This window comes from Muscardinus avellanarius (assembly GCF_963383645.1).
Source record: "Muscardinus avellanarius genome assembly, chromosome: 4".
In the NCBI taxonomy this organism is placed as follows: Eukaryota; Metazoa; Chordata; class Mammalia; order Rodentia; family Gliridae; genus Muscardinus; species Muscardinus avellanarius.
In genome coordinates, this window is record NC_137789.1 from 84496592 (window position 1) to 84512935 (window position 16344).

General features: G+C 41.6%; 1 pseudogene across 1 annotated transcript; it reads left to right on the top strand.

Moving 5' to 3' along the window:
* The first annotated feature begins 4233 nt into the window (after positions 1–4233).
* Positions 4234–15553, top strand: LOC308262345 (BTB/POZ domain-containing protein KCTD3-like; annotated as a pseudogene). The gene is made up of 4 exons: positions 4234–4347; positions 4474–4501; positions 12761–14992; positions 15344–15553. The product of its transcript is annotated as a BTB/POZ domain-containing protein KCTD3-like (transcript).
* The last annotated feature ends 791 nt before the right edge of the window (positions 15554–16344 follow it).

Here is a 16344-nt window from a genome sequence, read left to right on the forward strand (position 1 = left end):
CAACCTGTTCAAGATGACCCATTTCCTCTTATTTGCCAGATCCACAGGCTGGCCCCTCTGTAGCCACACAGATTTAAACCAGGGGATCTGGTGTGGGTCTGGAAACATCAAAAGGAGACCCTAGGCCCACGTTGGACTGCAAACAGTGGCACACTCATCTGGACCCAAGTGATCCACTCAGAATCCGCCTTCAGTGACAAAACCCAGATTAAGAATCTAACCATGACAGATAAGACTCTAAGCCTTTGGACATTCCTTAAACCTTATGTGATCCTTATCTTGTTTTCTGAGGTACACCCCCAACACCCCAACTCCTATGGTCCCACATCTTGCACCTGGCTGAATTCAAGTTCCCACACGGCCAGATTATCCATGAGACTACTCCCTCTAATCCAATAGAAAAGCCCTTGTTAACTATTATTAACTATTATTTCGGGCCATAATGAGCCTGGGCCTCATTATGGCCCAAAATGTGGGAAGTGGTAGGACTACCCCCAGGAGGACCCTATCCCACTGGTCTCACTTTCTACTTCTCCTGGCCAGGAGAAAAGTTGAGGGAACTTCATGTTCAGAGGGAAGTAAATGGGATTTCCACTGCCCCTGATGGGATTGTGTCTCTCTAACCATTGGTCCTGATAAATGGATGGCACCATTCCCTGACCCCGACTTGTCCCTCCACTGTATAAGGAAAGATTGTAAAATCACCCTCAAAAGCTGGGACCTCTATGCTCTGGGCCCTTGGTTAACAAGAAAAACTTGGGAGTTAAGGGTGTATATGTTTGGAAGTGACCCCAGAACCTCCTTCACCATCCAATGCCAGTAACAAGAATCATGGACCCCTGTACCAATTGTATCACTAATGCCTGTGCCACTCACAACTTTACCTCTCCAGTCCCCCTAGGACGTTCCCTCCCATCCCTACCCCATGCCAACCTTAATGGTGGTAACAGCAATCTTGAACACTTGCCACTCTCTTTGTTGGGATTACTGGAAACAGTAGATACCACTTATGCCATCCTCAGCCTAACTGATCGTAGCCTAACTGATAACTGCTAGTTATGCTTGGACCCTAAACCCCCCTATTACCTTAGCCAGGTACTTACTGACCCCTACCTCTTTAGAGATCTCAATTCCATATCTACACAAAATCTTAACATTCTAAGATTTTTTCCTAGGGATACAATGCTAACTTTAGGAGATCTACAGGGCTCGAGCACTTGTTTCCATTTTCAGGGGTTTATGCTAGGTGACTCTCTCTATGCCTCCACCTGCCACCCCTACTGCACTCATGTTGTTACCTCAGGGAGTGGACTATTATGGGAGCTAACCTCTGACCAACTCCTGGCCGCACCAGAGGGATCCTGGTTTGCTTGTACAAAAGGCCCAACTTCCTGCTTGTCCCTCTCCCACTTTACCCAAGGCCCAGAACTTGCCCTTGTCCAAGTTTTGCCCCAGGTCCTCTATTATAACGGTGAGGCCTGGGGACTCCAGCTTCACCTCCCCTATCTCAGCTCATGGTCTAAAGGAGCAGCACCAATCTTGATCCCTGGGCATGAGAATAGCAGGATCTATCGCCATTGGTGCCACTTCATTAGCCTTAAGTATTACCAACTATAAGGCTTTAACATCCATTGTAGCTCAAGACCTCTCTAAACTCCAAAAAGCTTCATCTCTCCTAACAGCTCAGGTGGACTCCCTGGCTGAGGTTGTCCCCCAAAACCAAAGATCATTGGACTTACTATTCCTAATGGAAGGGAGCTATGTGTAGCACTGGGAGAGACTTGCTGTTTTTATATAAACCACTCAGGAGTTATAAGAAATACCCTTGAACAAATAAAACAAAATATAGAGGACCACCAGCATGAAAGAGAACATTCATGATCATAGTTCCATAAAATATTCAATTGGTCCCCAAGCTTAACCTTGTTAAATGCTATTGTAGGACCCCTTATCATTGTACTCTTACTCCTTATTTTTGGTCCATGTGTTTTAAATGCCTTTGCTAGTTTTGTCCAACAGCAGATCTTGGCTATTCAGATGTTGGTTCTTAGGACTTGCTATATCCCCCTAGTTCCGGATTTAGAACTCTCCACTTCTCCATAAGTTAGAGCCTGGACCCAAGTCAAAGGTTTGACTCAGTGCATCATTCAAGAGGGGAATGTTGGGGCATAGAGACCAGAGTGACTCGTGTTTGCCCCTACCTTCACCCCTGCTTCCAACCTGCAATAACTGAAAGTTCCCCTGAACCCTCACCATCCAATCAGCTTAAAGGACAGATCCCCAGGAGGCATAGACAACTAACCAACATCCTGTTTCCCAGACCATGGCATCCCGAAACCTTAAGTTTAGTCTTTTGTTTCCTAGACCATGGCATCCTGAAACCTTAAGCTAATTACCCCTGGCAACAGCCAATCACCACCCGGCATGGTTTGCTAGCTGCCTCAACTGAAATGGGCACCTGCTATTGTTCTTTATGTAACGTTTGTGATTTTTGCCTATATAAACTTCACTTATCTTGTACTCAGGGTCGCAGCTCCAAACCAAGTGTTGGACTATGTTCCTAGCCTGGCTAGCTTTTAACTGCAGCTAATAAACTCATCCTCCAGATCTGGTGTGTCTGTCCTCTCCTTCCTCATGACCCCGAACTGGGAACTTCAAAAAAAAAAAAAAAAAAAGGACATTAGTTCCTTACAAGAACACTAAAAAATTCCATTAGTAAGAACGATTGGCGACTGAGAATGATCAAATAGTGAGCCCAAGTTTGCATCTCCAGAGGGTGGAGGTGACCGTGCCCTCTACCCACTCTTTCACATGGAACAATTGCTCCCACTGGTGCCGAGAAAGAAAGACAGGCCACCTCTGCCCCTGCATACAAGTGTACCCTCCCCTCAGGCAGTGCTGGTGTACACCCATAATCCTAGCACCGTTGGGAGGATAGCAGGTTCAAGGCCAGCCTCAGCAATTTAGCAAGACCCTATTTCAAAATAAGAAGTTAAAAGGTTGAGGGTATAGTGCAGCTGAAGTATATCCCTGGGTTCAATCCCCAGTACCAAATAACAGGAGGAGGAGGAGGAGGAGGAGGAGGAGGAGGAGGAGGAGGAGGAGGAATCCTTCCTCAATTATTCACAGTAAGCATGTGTTCCAGGATACAGAGGAGGAGCCAGATGACAACTGCTCTAATAAACCCTCTCCAATCTGTCCCACGTGACCTCCTGGCTGCACAGTTGTCTTAAGTCCAGGCTATAGGAATCTGAGAAGTAAACTTCCTATAAAATATACATGAGGAAATATACATGAAATATACATGGGGAACTAGAAACAAAAACAGAAAAGTTTAAGCCAAATTAGTTTGTATTTTATCTTTTTTTTTGGCACTGAGGCACTGAGGATTGAATCTAGGGACATTCTACCTCCAAGTTTGAGCCCCAGAATCCCTTTTTGTTTTGAAACAAGGTCTCACTAGGTTTCTGAGAGTCTCTTTACATTGTCCTCAAACCCACGATCCTCGTGTCTTCACCTCTGAAGTCCTGAGATTACAGGTATCCTGCCATACCCAGCTAGCATTTTACCCTTGTGGACTGATTCCCCCCATGCTGGGGCCCAAACCCAGGGCCTCCCAGGTTCTCTACGACTGAGTTTCCAGTTGGTGGACTGATGCTTTTAAGTAACCATCATGGTCATAGTAAAGATACAGAAGCCAGGTGAGATGGCACACACCTATAATCCCAGGACTTGGGAGGCTGAGCTAGGAGGCTCACAGGTTTGAGGCCAGCCTTAACAACTTAGTGAGGCCCTCAACAACTCAGTGAGACCATATTTCAAAAAGTTAAAAAAGAAAGAAAGAAAGAAAGAAAGAAAGAAAGAAAGAAAGAAAGAAAGACAGACCTGAGTGTAGCTTGGTGGTAGAATGCCTGTGAGTTCAATCCTCAGTACTAAAAAATAAATAAATAAATAAATAAATAAATAATGTTTATAGATATAGCTCAGAAATAGAATTCCCCTGGGTTCAATCTTCAGCCTCACAATGAATTAATTAATTAAGTAAGTAAGTAAGTAAGTAAGTAAGTAAATAAAGGACAACATAATAAATGAGCAGCAATGCTAGCATGAACCACGGGACAGCGAAGTCAAAGGCAGAACATCAAACAGCCCAGAGACACTCCAGACAAGACCCAGAAATGAAAGGGTTGGGCTCCGCGAGAGGGAATGTGATGAGGAAAAGCACCTGTGAGCATGGAGAGGGCTGAAGTGCAGTCCAGGAGCAAAACATCCACAGCATTTATCTTCTTTGAAGCACACTATGTATTTACACCAAAGAAGGCACCACTGACCTACAGGCTAACAAACGTGGGTCCATCCCGGCCAGGTGTCTGTTCTTGATCTGCCTTGGATTCTGGGCATACTTACTTGGCCTCATTATCTTTTAAAGCATGTTGCTAGGTAACTATATCTAAAGTTCTTTCTGATCCCTAGGAATCAAGATATTCGTGCCAAAAAGCAGGTGAGCTAATTTGAAGGTTAGTGCAAGTTGATAAGCCTTCATAAGCACTTTAATCACCTTTCACAGGGGCTACCTCTGCATGAATGTAGTAAGGTATTTTGCAACAGAAACTAAATATTCACTTGCAAGTCCTCTAAGTGATCTTTTTTAAAGCATGAGGTAGCTGGCAGCAGTGATACAGACCTGTAACCCCAGCTATTCGGAGGCTGAGAAAGGAGGATTCCTTCCCCCGGGGGTGGTGGCGCATGCTTGTAATCCCCGCGCTCGGGAGGCAGAGACAGGAGGATCGTGCAGGTTCGAAGCCAGCCCCGCGCGCTGGCTTAGGAGACCCTGTTTCAAAAAAAAAAAATGTAAAAATAGGTCTGGGAGTGTAGCCCTAAGGTAGAAGGGCTTCCAGGAACCCCAGTACCACCAAAAAAAAAAAAAAAGGAGGATTCCAAATTTGAGACCAGCTTGAACAATTTAGAGAGAATCTTTCTCAAAATAAAATAGAAATTGCTAAGAATGTGGCTGAGTCTTAAAACATCCTTAGGTAAGAAAGAAAGGGAAGGAAGGAAGGAAGGAAGGGAGTTTAGGAGGAAAGATAACCTCAACCTATGGGCTAATAAATGTGGGTCAATTCTGGCCAAGTATCGGAGGAGGAGGAGGAGGAGGAGGAGGAGGAGGAGGAGGAAGAGGAGGAGGAGGAGGAGGAGGGGGAGGTTGGTTACCAGAGAGTAACACTTTAGTATTCTGAGGAAGAGAAGAGAACTTCCATTCCTGTGAGTTTAAGAAAATTTAAGGAAGGAAGTGGTAGAAATTAAGATCACTTAAAAGATTTTCAGTCCTGCCTGGGTGCAGAGGTACATGCCTATAATCCTAGTAATTGGGAGGCTGACAGGTTCAAAGTCAAGTCTCAGCAACTTAGTGAGACCCTATTTCAAATTTAAAATAAAATAGTGCTGAGAGTGTAACTCAGAGGCAGAATGCTCTTGTGTTCAATCCCCAACATAAATTAATTAATTAATTAATTAATGGCTAAAAGTGTAGCTCAGAGGTAGAATGCCTGTGGGTTCAATCTCCAGTACCAAAATAAATTAAATAAATAAATAGGACTAGCTAGGAGTTTTACTTGGCAATAAAACATCTGTGGGTCCAAACCCCAGTACTACTACTACTACTAAATCATCATCATCATCATCATCATCATCATCATCATCATCATCTAATAATCAGAACCACTGTATGGGGAAAATCTTAAGTGAGGATTTACAGTATGGCTAAAGGGATTTTGTATAGAAATCACTGCTACAGGAAAAGCTGCATCACTTTACAGGGGTGTGTGTGTGTGTGTGTGTGTGTGTGTGTGTGCATTCCTATAAAATGAGTCAATTATCTTAATTATACTCATGAGGAAACCAGTGGAAGTCAGTTAAAAGTGATTCCACCAGCATTCAGTTCGGCAGATTCCTTCTGAGTGAACACCGTTGACACTCATGACACTCAGCTCCCCAGTACTTGACTGTGGTCTGTAACTTGGGAAAATAACGGGTGCGTTTGTAGCAACCAAATTAAGAATTTTCACAAACACCAACAAAACTCAGGAGAGCAGGGCCAATGAAGCCAAAAGTTCAGAAGCACTCACAGCACAAATGCAGTATATTTTCTAAGGAAATGTTTTTCATTTTATAAACCTAGATGTCAAGCGAGGAGTGGTGGTGCACGCCTGTAATCCTAGTACTTAGGAGATTGAGACAGAAGGATTGCATGTTTGAGACCAGTCTCTGCAACTTAGTGAGACTGGTTAAAAATAAAAAAAACATCAGGCTACGGGTAGAGCTCAGAGGTAGAATATTTTTTCAGAGGTAGAATTAAATTAAATTAAATAAGCCTAACAGGTAGTAGACCTCCAAAGTGCAGGAAATTAAAACAAGAATTAACAAGTGAGATGGCACCAAACTAAAAAGTTTCTGCTCATCAAAATAAATTATCAAGAATCTAAAGAGAAAGCCTAAAGAATGGGAGAAGATCTTTACCAGCTATTCCTCTGACAGAGGACTGATATCCAGAATATACGAAAGCTTAAAAGACTTTACAATAGCAATCAAGAAATGGGCAACTGAATTGAACAGACACTTCACAAAAGAAGAGATATAAATGGCCAATAGATACATGAAAAAAATGTTTAAAATTATTAGCAATCAGGGAGATGCGAATCAAAATTACACTGAGATTCCATCTAACCCCAATCAGAGTGGCAAGCATAAAGAAGTCACAGTCTGCAGACAGCCTCAGCTACTTAGCAAGGCCCTTTGCAACTCAGTGAGGCTGTTTCAAAAATAAAAAGACTAGCCTAGCCAGGTGTGGTGGTGCACGCTTGTAATCCCCGCGCTTGGAAGGCTAAGGATCATACAGGTTCAAAGCCAGCCTCAGCTACTTAGTGAGGCTCTCAGCAACTAGTGAGATCCTGTTTCCAAATAAATTACAAAATAAGGCTGGGGGTGTAGCCCAGAGGTAGAAAGCCCTTGGGTTCCACCCCAAGTACCACAATAATTACATACATACATACATACATACATACATACATACATACATATAAAAAGACTAAAAAATAGAGGATGGAGGTGTAGCTCAGAGGTACAATGACCGTTGGTTCCATTCCCAGTACCGGAAAAAAAAAAAGTCAATTAGCAACAAATGTTGGTGAGGTTGTAGGGAACTCTTCTACACTGTTGGTAGGAGTGCAAACTAGTTCATCCGCTGTGGAGATCAGTGTGGAGATTCCTTAGAAAACTGGGAATAGATCTACCATATGATCTGGCTATACCAAAGGGTATCTTTCCAAAGGGGGTGAAATCAGAGAACTACAGTAACATATGCATACCCATGTCCATTGCAACACAAATATTTGGACCAACCTACATGTCCATCAACAGGTTAATGGATTACAAAATTTTGGGAAATACACACAATCGAATTCTATTCAGCAATAAAGAAGAACAAAATCATGCCACTCATAAGAAGATGGAAAGAGCTGGAGAACATTATGTTAAGTGAGATAGCCAAGCACAGAAAGAGAAGGAACATATCTTTAATATGTTCAAGCTAGGGAGTATTAGGGATACCAGAGGGACTCCAGATAATGGAGGAGAAATCTCAGCAAAGCTAGAAAGGAAGGGTAAAGGAGGAAGAAGGCTGAGGTTCATTAGTGGAAGTGCTACATGCGACTATGTGTACATATGTGAAGCTAACATTGTTAACCTAGACACTTAATACTGGGAGGGAGGGAAATGAGGAAGTGTGGGGGGGCACCAAGCACTGTATGAATATATGTCATTGTCAACATAATCTACATTATGATGTGAGACTATAGTGCACCAATAAAAATTTAAAAGAAATATTTTTTGTGCTACTGGGGTTCCTGGAAGCCCTTCTACCTTAGGGCTACACTCCCAGACCTATTTTATATTTTTTTAATTTGGAAACAGGGTCTCTTAAGCCAGCACGGCTGACTTCGAACCTGCGCAATCCTCCTGTCTCCACCTCCCAAGCGCGGGGATTACAAGCGTGCTCCACCACACCCAGCAAAAAAGAAATGTTTATAATATAAAAATAAATTAAATAAGCCTAGATATCTAAAGGAGAGAATGGCCTAATAAGCTGAGGAAAATAAAATCATAAAACACAGTGAATCAGTTAAGTTGTAGATTACTATGGCTAGACTTTCAGACCCATCATTGAGAATAAAAAATAATGTAGTAGAGTTGTGATTTGTGAAGGAGTCTGTCCATTTGACAGTTAGAGCCATGTACCATTCACTGCCAACAGTGTGAGGGAGAGATGTCCAGGCACCAGCATGGGCAATTCTGGCAAGCACTCTCCAGGCCACAGCAGGCTCACTTCTAATACAGACTCACATGGCAGAAAACAGAAGGGCCCTCAGGGTCCTCTGGAGGGCTCTGCTGAAGGCCTAACAAATATGAGAAGCCCACCTCTTTTTTTTCTTCTTTTTTTTTATATTAGAGATTGAACCCAGAGGCATTCTACCTCTAGACTACAACCCCAGCCCTTTTTATTTTTTATTTTAAAACAGTATCTCACTGAGGGTCTCACTAAGTTACTGAGGCTAGCCTTGAACCTGTAATCGTCCTGTCTCAGCATCTCAAGTACTAGGATTAAGGGCAAACTCTGCCATGCCTGGCAAGGTCCCACCTCTTAATGCTATTTATATGGGGGTTAGAATTTTGCCGGGTGTAGTGATGCATGCCTATGATCCCAGTACTTGAGAATCTGAGATGGGAGGAATACAGGTTCAAGGCCAGCCTCAGCAGTAGTGAGACTCTCATCAAACTAGTGAGACCCTGTTTCAGATGAAAATAAAAAATAGGACTGGGGTGCCTGAGCATAGTGGTGCACACTTGTAATTCCCATACTTGGGATGCAGAGACAGGAGGATCCCACAAGTTCAAAGCCAGCCCCACTGGCTTAAGAGACCCTGTTTCCAAATAAAACATAAAATAGGTCTGGGAGTGTAGCCCAGAAGTAGAAGTGTTCCATCCCCAGTACTACCAGAACAAAAAAAATAGGACTGGGGTGATAGTTCAGAGGTAGAATGCCCCTGGGTTCAATCCCAGGAAAAATGGAAATTTTTCGAGGAGCTGAGTCCACTTGGAGTCTTTCTTCAAGCCCCCTGTTTCTGAGCAATGTTTGATTTTATTTTCATTTATTTTTTTGGGGGGGTTTGGTGTGGCCCCACCTTCTTCCTTACCCACCCTGTCCCCAGAGTGGATGGCTGCCTTCATACTGACCATATGGCACCCCAGAAAGTGGCCTAGGAGACTGATCTGCACTGGACAAGTCTCCACATATAAAAGTACTGAACACCAGACAGAACTGTGCACCAGAGCCTCTAGCAAGCATGAATCAGACCCAACAGAGACAAGTGGGCCACTGATAGCTGGATGAAGAGTGGATTGCATGGGATCAATGAGGAGTTCACCCTCAAACTGACTTCACAAGAAATAACAACTGGAATTAATATAAGACAACAGGAATGGATCTAATATATTTTTCTGGCAAATATCAGTTGTTCTTGACCCAGTGTCCGAGGATAGAGAGAGAGGAGCACCAGCCCAGGTGTCACACTGGCCACCAGCGCCATGGTGACATGAAAAACATCCAGAGGCACATCTTCAGCTTTAGACAGGATATGTTCAGATAGCATGAGAATTTTATCAAAAGTAGATATTAAAGGAAGCCAGTTACTTTTGTGTGTGTGGTACTGGGTGGGGATTGAACCCAGGGGTATTCGACCTCTGAGCTACACCCACAGCCCTATTTTATTTATTTATTTAATTAATTAATTTTTAGATTTCACTGTCAATTTCTTATTTTTAATTTTCTTTTGGTGCACTGTAGTCATACATCTTAATGGAGTACAAGATGGTAGAGGCTTACATGCACACATTACTCACTTTGCCATCCATTCTTTTAGGTAAATATCCAGGAGTGGTATTGCTGGATCATTTGGCAGGTTCATTTCCATTCTTCTGAAGATCCTCCATACTGTTTTCCAACAGTACGGAGGGTACGCTAATTTGCATTCCCACCAACAATGTATTAGAGTTTCCACTTCTCCACATCCTCACCAGCACTTGTTGTTTGCGTTTTAAATCATTGCCATTCTAGTTGAAGTTAGGTGAAATCTCAGGGTAGTTCTGATTTGCATCTCTTTGATTGCTAATGATGTGAAGCATTTTCTCATACTTTTATTGGCCATCTGAATTTTTTTCTTTTGTGAAGTGTCTATTTAGTTCACTTGCACATTTCTTGATTGGGTTATTTGTTTTCTTTGTGGTGAGTTTCTTGAGCTTTCTGTATATTCTAGATGTCGGTCTTCTATCAGAAGAATAATTGCCAAAAAGATTTTCCCATTCTGTCTGCTTTCTGTTGAGGTTCTTGATGGTTTCCTTTGTTGTACATTTTAATGCAGACATATGTATTGATCTGCCTTTTAGTTTCTTGTGCCTTTGGGTTCTGTTGAGAAAGTTTTTACCTGTGCCTATGTGTTGAAGTGTTGGGAAGTGAAGTGTTTGGCCCCTTTGTCAAAATCAATTAGCCATACATGTATAAATTTGTTTCTGAGTCTTCTGTTCCATTGGTCTATGTGTCTATTTTTGTGCCAGTACGGTGCTGTTTTTATTATTATGGCTTTGTAGTATAGTTTAAAGTCAGTTATTGTGATGCTCCCTTTAAGGTTCTTGTTGCTGAGAACGACCTTGGCTATTTTGGGGGTTTTGTTGGTGGTGGTGGTCCAAATGAATTAAGGACTGATTTTTCTATGTCTGTGAGTAATGACCTCGGTAATTTAAAGGGTACTACATTGAATCTGTAGTTCACTTCTGGAAGAATGGCCATTGTGATGATATTTATTCTGTCTATCCAAGAACATGGAAGATCTTAAAAGGTCTTCCACTTTTTTTTAGTGTTTTATAATTTTCTTTGTAGAGATCTCCTTGGTTAGGTTTATTTATTTTATTTATTTATTTATTTATTTATTTTCGTGGTGCTAGAGGTTGAACTCAGGAGCATTATACATCTGAGCTACACCCCCAGCCCTATTTTATTTTTGTACTTTGAAACAGGGTCTCACTAAATTGCTGAACAAGATAGCGAGAGAGACTGTCTTCGAACCTCTTTCTCAGCCTCTCAAGTACTAGAATTACTATGCTTAGCTAGATAGTGAGTGTTGTGTGTGTGTATGTGATACTGGGGATGGAACCCAGAGTATTCTATCTCTGTACTATACCCCCAGCCCTATTTTTATTCTTTATTTTGAAACAGTCTCACTGAGTTGCAAAGGGCCTCACTAAGTAGTAGGTAGCTGAGGCTGTCTGTGAACCCGGATCCTCCTATCTCAGCCTCCTGAATTGTGGGATTACAAGTGTGCACCACCACGTCCGGCTAGATAGTGAGATTTTTTTTGTCTGTGTGTGGTACTGGGGTTCCTGGAAGCCCTTCTACCTCCGGGCTACACTCCCAGACCTATTTTTACATTTTTATTTGGAAACAGGGTCTCCTAAGCCAGCGCGCACGGCTGGCTTCGAACCTGCGCGATCCTCCTGTCTCTGCTTCCCAAGTGTGGGGATTACAAGTGTGCGCCACCATGCCCAGCGATAATGAGATTTTTAAGAGACATCCTGCATGCCCACCTCCTGTTGCAACTGCTGTATAATTTTTTTCTTCCACCTGTTTCCTTTGACTGTAAAAGGGACCCAGAAAAGATGGACATTTTGCTTAACTTCTTTGATGTTCTGAACTTTCTGCAGCTCTTTATTTTTCTTCAATCTGTTCATCATAACTTTAATTTTGCAATACTGTTTTATCTCCTCACTGTTCTTTATTCATCAATAATTTTATTTTATATCTCTCAGTATTTGACAGCTTTGTTTCTATATTTTTCAAATTTAAATAAATTATTCATTGTCAGCTCTACCAGTGGCTTTCTGGAATGGTTTATTTCACCTGACCTCGAGGGGATTTCACTTCTTTTTAAAGTTTTTATGACATTTGGATTTATAGAATCTGAACATCTTGTAATAATTACAGAAAAATATCATGCCATGGTAGGGGTAGATGGGTCCCAACCAGAAATATCACTTCTCCATACATAGATTGAACCCCAGGATCCCACTGACTGCACCCTGAGTTTGAGAAAAAGTAACAAACTTGTTTTTAAAATCTGAGATAAAGCTGGGTGTGATGGTGCACACTTGTAATCCCAGCATTTGAGAGGCTGAGAGAGGAGGATTGTGGTTTGCAGCCAGACTCAGCTACTTAGTGAGGTTCTTTGCAACTCATTGAGACCATGTTTCAAAATAAAACATAAAATAAATAAATAGGGCTGAGAGTGTAGCTAGGAAAAGAAATTGAGATAAGCCAGGTGTGGTGGTGCATGCTTGTAATCCCTACTTGGGAAGCTGAGACTGGAAAAATGCAGTTTGGAGACCAGCTTCAGCAATTTAGGCCCTCAGCAATTCAGTGGGACTCTGTTTCAAAATAAAAGACTAACAAAAAGCTGACAACGTAGCTTGTTAGTGAAATGTCCCTGGGTTCTATTCCCAGTACCACAAAAAAGTAATAATAATAATAATTTGTAAGGCAAAACATCTAGTGAAGCACACCTGTAATCTCAGTACTTAGAAGGCTGAGACCAGAGAATTACAGGTTCAAGGCTAGCCTCAGCAATTTAGCAATTTCAAAAAAAATAAAAATAAAAAGGAGCGGAGCGCAGTGGCAGGCAGCAGCAAGATTTGCAGCTGAACATGGGGTCACCAGATTTAGTACTTCAAGACAAATGCTAATGTGGATACCAGATTCTTTTTTTTTTTTTTTCCCATTTGCTGAGTGGAAGAATTTCAACACTTTGAGATGAAACTGGTACTATATTTATTGATAGAGACCCAGCAGCATTTGCACCCATTTTAAAATTTCTTCGGACAAAAGAATTAGACTTAAGGGGAGTATTAATGCTCTCAGGCATGAGGCAGAATTTTATGGAATCACTCCACTAGTAAGAAGGCTTCTTTTATGTGAAGAACTGGAACCTCGTCCTGTGGAAGTGTCCCTTTTCACAGTGACTTTCCCCCACCAAGCATTCCTAGTTGTAAAATAAACCATACAGCTAGGTCTTCTGCTGATCCTAGGAATGGACTAAATCCTGCAGAAGGGGAAGCTCAGGAAAATGGTACAAAACCTGTTCTCTCTGGAGCTGGAGAAGAGACTGTTAGGCTTAGATTTCCAGTGGATCCATGGAAGGTGCTAATAGTAGCTGGCCATCACAACTGGATTGTAGCTGCATATGCTCATTTTGCTGTGTGTTACAGAATCAAAGAATCTTCAGGATGGCAACTACTGTTTACAAGCTCATATTTAGATCAGACTATTGAACGCATGGCGTTAAATGCAAAAGTGGTTGGAGGTCCACATGGAGATAAAGACAAGATGGTCGCCGTTGCCTCTGAAAGTAGCATCATCCTCTGGCGTGTTCAGGATGGGGGGAGTGGAAGTGAAATTGGGGTGTTCAGCCTTGGTGTTCCTGTAGATGCCATCTTCTTTATTGGTAACCGGTTGGTGGCCACCAGTCATACAGGGAAAGTGGGAGTGTGGAACCCTGTCACTCAGCACTGACAGGTTCAAGATGTTGTTCCTATAACTAGTTATAGTTATAACACTGCTGGGTCATTTCTCCTCCTGGGATGTAACAAATGGACCAATATATTACATAGATATGCAGAAGTTCCCTTTGCGAAGAAGGATAATGATCTTTACCATGATCCTTCAAACAATGCCATTACTGCTCTGAGTGTTTATCTCACACCAAAACCAAGTTTCAGTGGTAACTGTATTGAGATGGCCTATATCACAAGTTCTGGAGCAGTGAGAGTGATTGTCCAGCACCCAGAGACGGTCGGGTCTGGCCCACAGCTTTTTCAGACTTTTACAATTCACTGAAGCCCCGTCACAAAAATCATGCTGTCAGAGAAGCATCTCGTGTCAGTCTGTGCAGATAATAATCACGTCCGGACATGGACAATAACACGATTTAGAGGAATGATCTCTACTCAGCCAGATTCCACTCCTCTAGCATCATTCAAAATACTGTCTTTGGAGGAGACAGAAAGCCATGGTAGCTGTTCCTCTGGAAATGACATAGGATCCTATGGAGAGCGAGATGATCCACAGGTGTTTATCCAGAAAGTTGTTCCCATCACTAACAAATTATTTGTAAGATTTTCACCTACTGGGAAAAGAATATGTGAGATCCAAGCTGTTGACTGTACTACAATATCCTCATTGACTGTGAGAGAATGTGAGGGGTCCAGTAGGATGCGCTCAAGGCCAAGGCACTACTTGTTCACAGGCCACACAAATGGCACCATTTAGATGTGGGATCTGCCCATTGCTTTGGATATGGTTAACAAAAGTGAAGATAAGGATGTAGGTGGTCCAACTGAAGAAGAATGGCTCAAATTACTCGATCAGTGTGATCTGAGCATGTCTCGCTGTGCTACTCCTAATATTAGTCCAGCAACTTCTGTGGTTCAGCATAGCCCTCTGCGAGAATAGAATTCTAGTCTTCAACTTCAGCACCATGAAACCATCCATGAAGCAGCTACTTACAGTTCTATGAGGCCTTACAGAGAGAGTCGTTTGTTAGCAAGGGCAAGAAGGACTGAGAGCTTTCATAGTTACAGGGACTTCCAGACTATTGATTTAAACAGAAATGTAGAAAGAGCTGTTCCTGAAAATGGCAACTTAGGTCCAATACTAGCTGAAGTGAGGAGTGCAACAGGGGAATGTAATATATCTGAAAGAAAGTCTCCTGGAACAGAAATAAAAAGTTTGAGAGAACTGGATAGTGGATTGGAAATGCATAAAATAGTTGAAGGCTTTTTGGAATGTAAGAAAAGATCATCAGAAGATGAAAGTGAAAATAAAGTGGAGTTAAAGCCGGGCGTGGTGGCGCATGCTTGTAATCCCTGCATTTGGGAGGCAGAGACAGGAGGATCATGCAGGTTCGAAGCCAGCCGCACTGGCTTAAGAGATCTTGTTTCCAAAATTAAAAAATAGGTCTGGGAGTGTATCCCAGAGGTAGATGGGTTTCCAGGAAACCCAGTACCACAAAAAAGAAAGAAAGAAAGAGAAAGAAAGAAAGAAAGAAAGAAAGAAAGAAAGAAAGAAAGAAAGAAAGAAAGAAAGAGAGAAAGAGAGAAAGAGAGAAAGAGAAAGAAAGAAAGAAAGAAAGAAAGAAAGAAAGAAAGAAAGAAAGAAAGAAAGAAAGAAAGAAAGGAGTTAAGGAAGAAAGGAGGATTTGAAGCGGGAGGATTCCTTGGAAAGAAGAGAGTTCCTTATCTGGCATCATCACCAAGTACTTCTGATGGAGGAACTGACTCACCTGGTACAGCATCCCCATCTCCTACAAAGACCACTCTGTCTCCTCAGCATAAAAAATGTGATTCAAATTTTCATGGATTTCAATACATTCGTTTTTACACTGAGACTGCAAGATAAAGTTGGACTTCATTTATTATCTTTCTAACAGAATTACCTGGAATAAGGAGATATACAATAATCCTATCTCTTGACATTTTGGAATTTTTTTAGTTTTACAAACACATTTAACAGATCATTTGTAAAGAAGGACCCATTTTAATGTTTAGCTACTCTTTCTTGGGTTTGATATCACTATACCACGTCTTAATAGTATGGTACATATATGGATGCCTATCCTTTGGAGCATGGGAATCAACAGACTGCATTCCTAATCTTGATTATGCTTGAGACTTGTCTTGCAATGTTATCTTAAGTGAATCACAATTCTCTCTGGAACTTGGTCTTTCAACCCTAATTGTGATTGCATTTTGTTTACCAGATATTTGATGAGGTGATATGTTTTTGTGAAAAAATATCATGTAATTCAGAAACACTATTGATGTTGAATCTAGTTGCATACTAGATTCCACTGTGTAGTAAGACTTCTGTTTCATTGTATTTTAATTGGGGGTAATTATCTGATTCTCATTGTTGGGAGTTCTTAAATCTTAGCATGCATCACCAATTTTCAGTGTCAAAAGTCCATATAAACTTTTTCAAGTTAGAGCATTTGTTTTTGAAATGATGGAATAAAAATAATCTGGAATAAAGCTTTGACAACTTTGGAAAATTCTCCTAGTTGCTAATCTACCTTGTTTCAGGAGCAACTATTTTTTTTTTTTTAGTTTTAATAATCAACACAATTAAATGTTGCCATTTGTTACACTTATAGGAATATAGGTGTGGATTTTTGGTTAAAGACTTTGAGT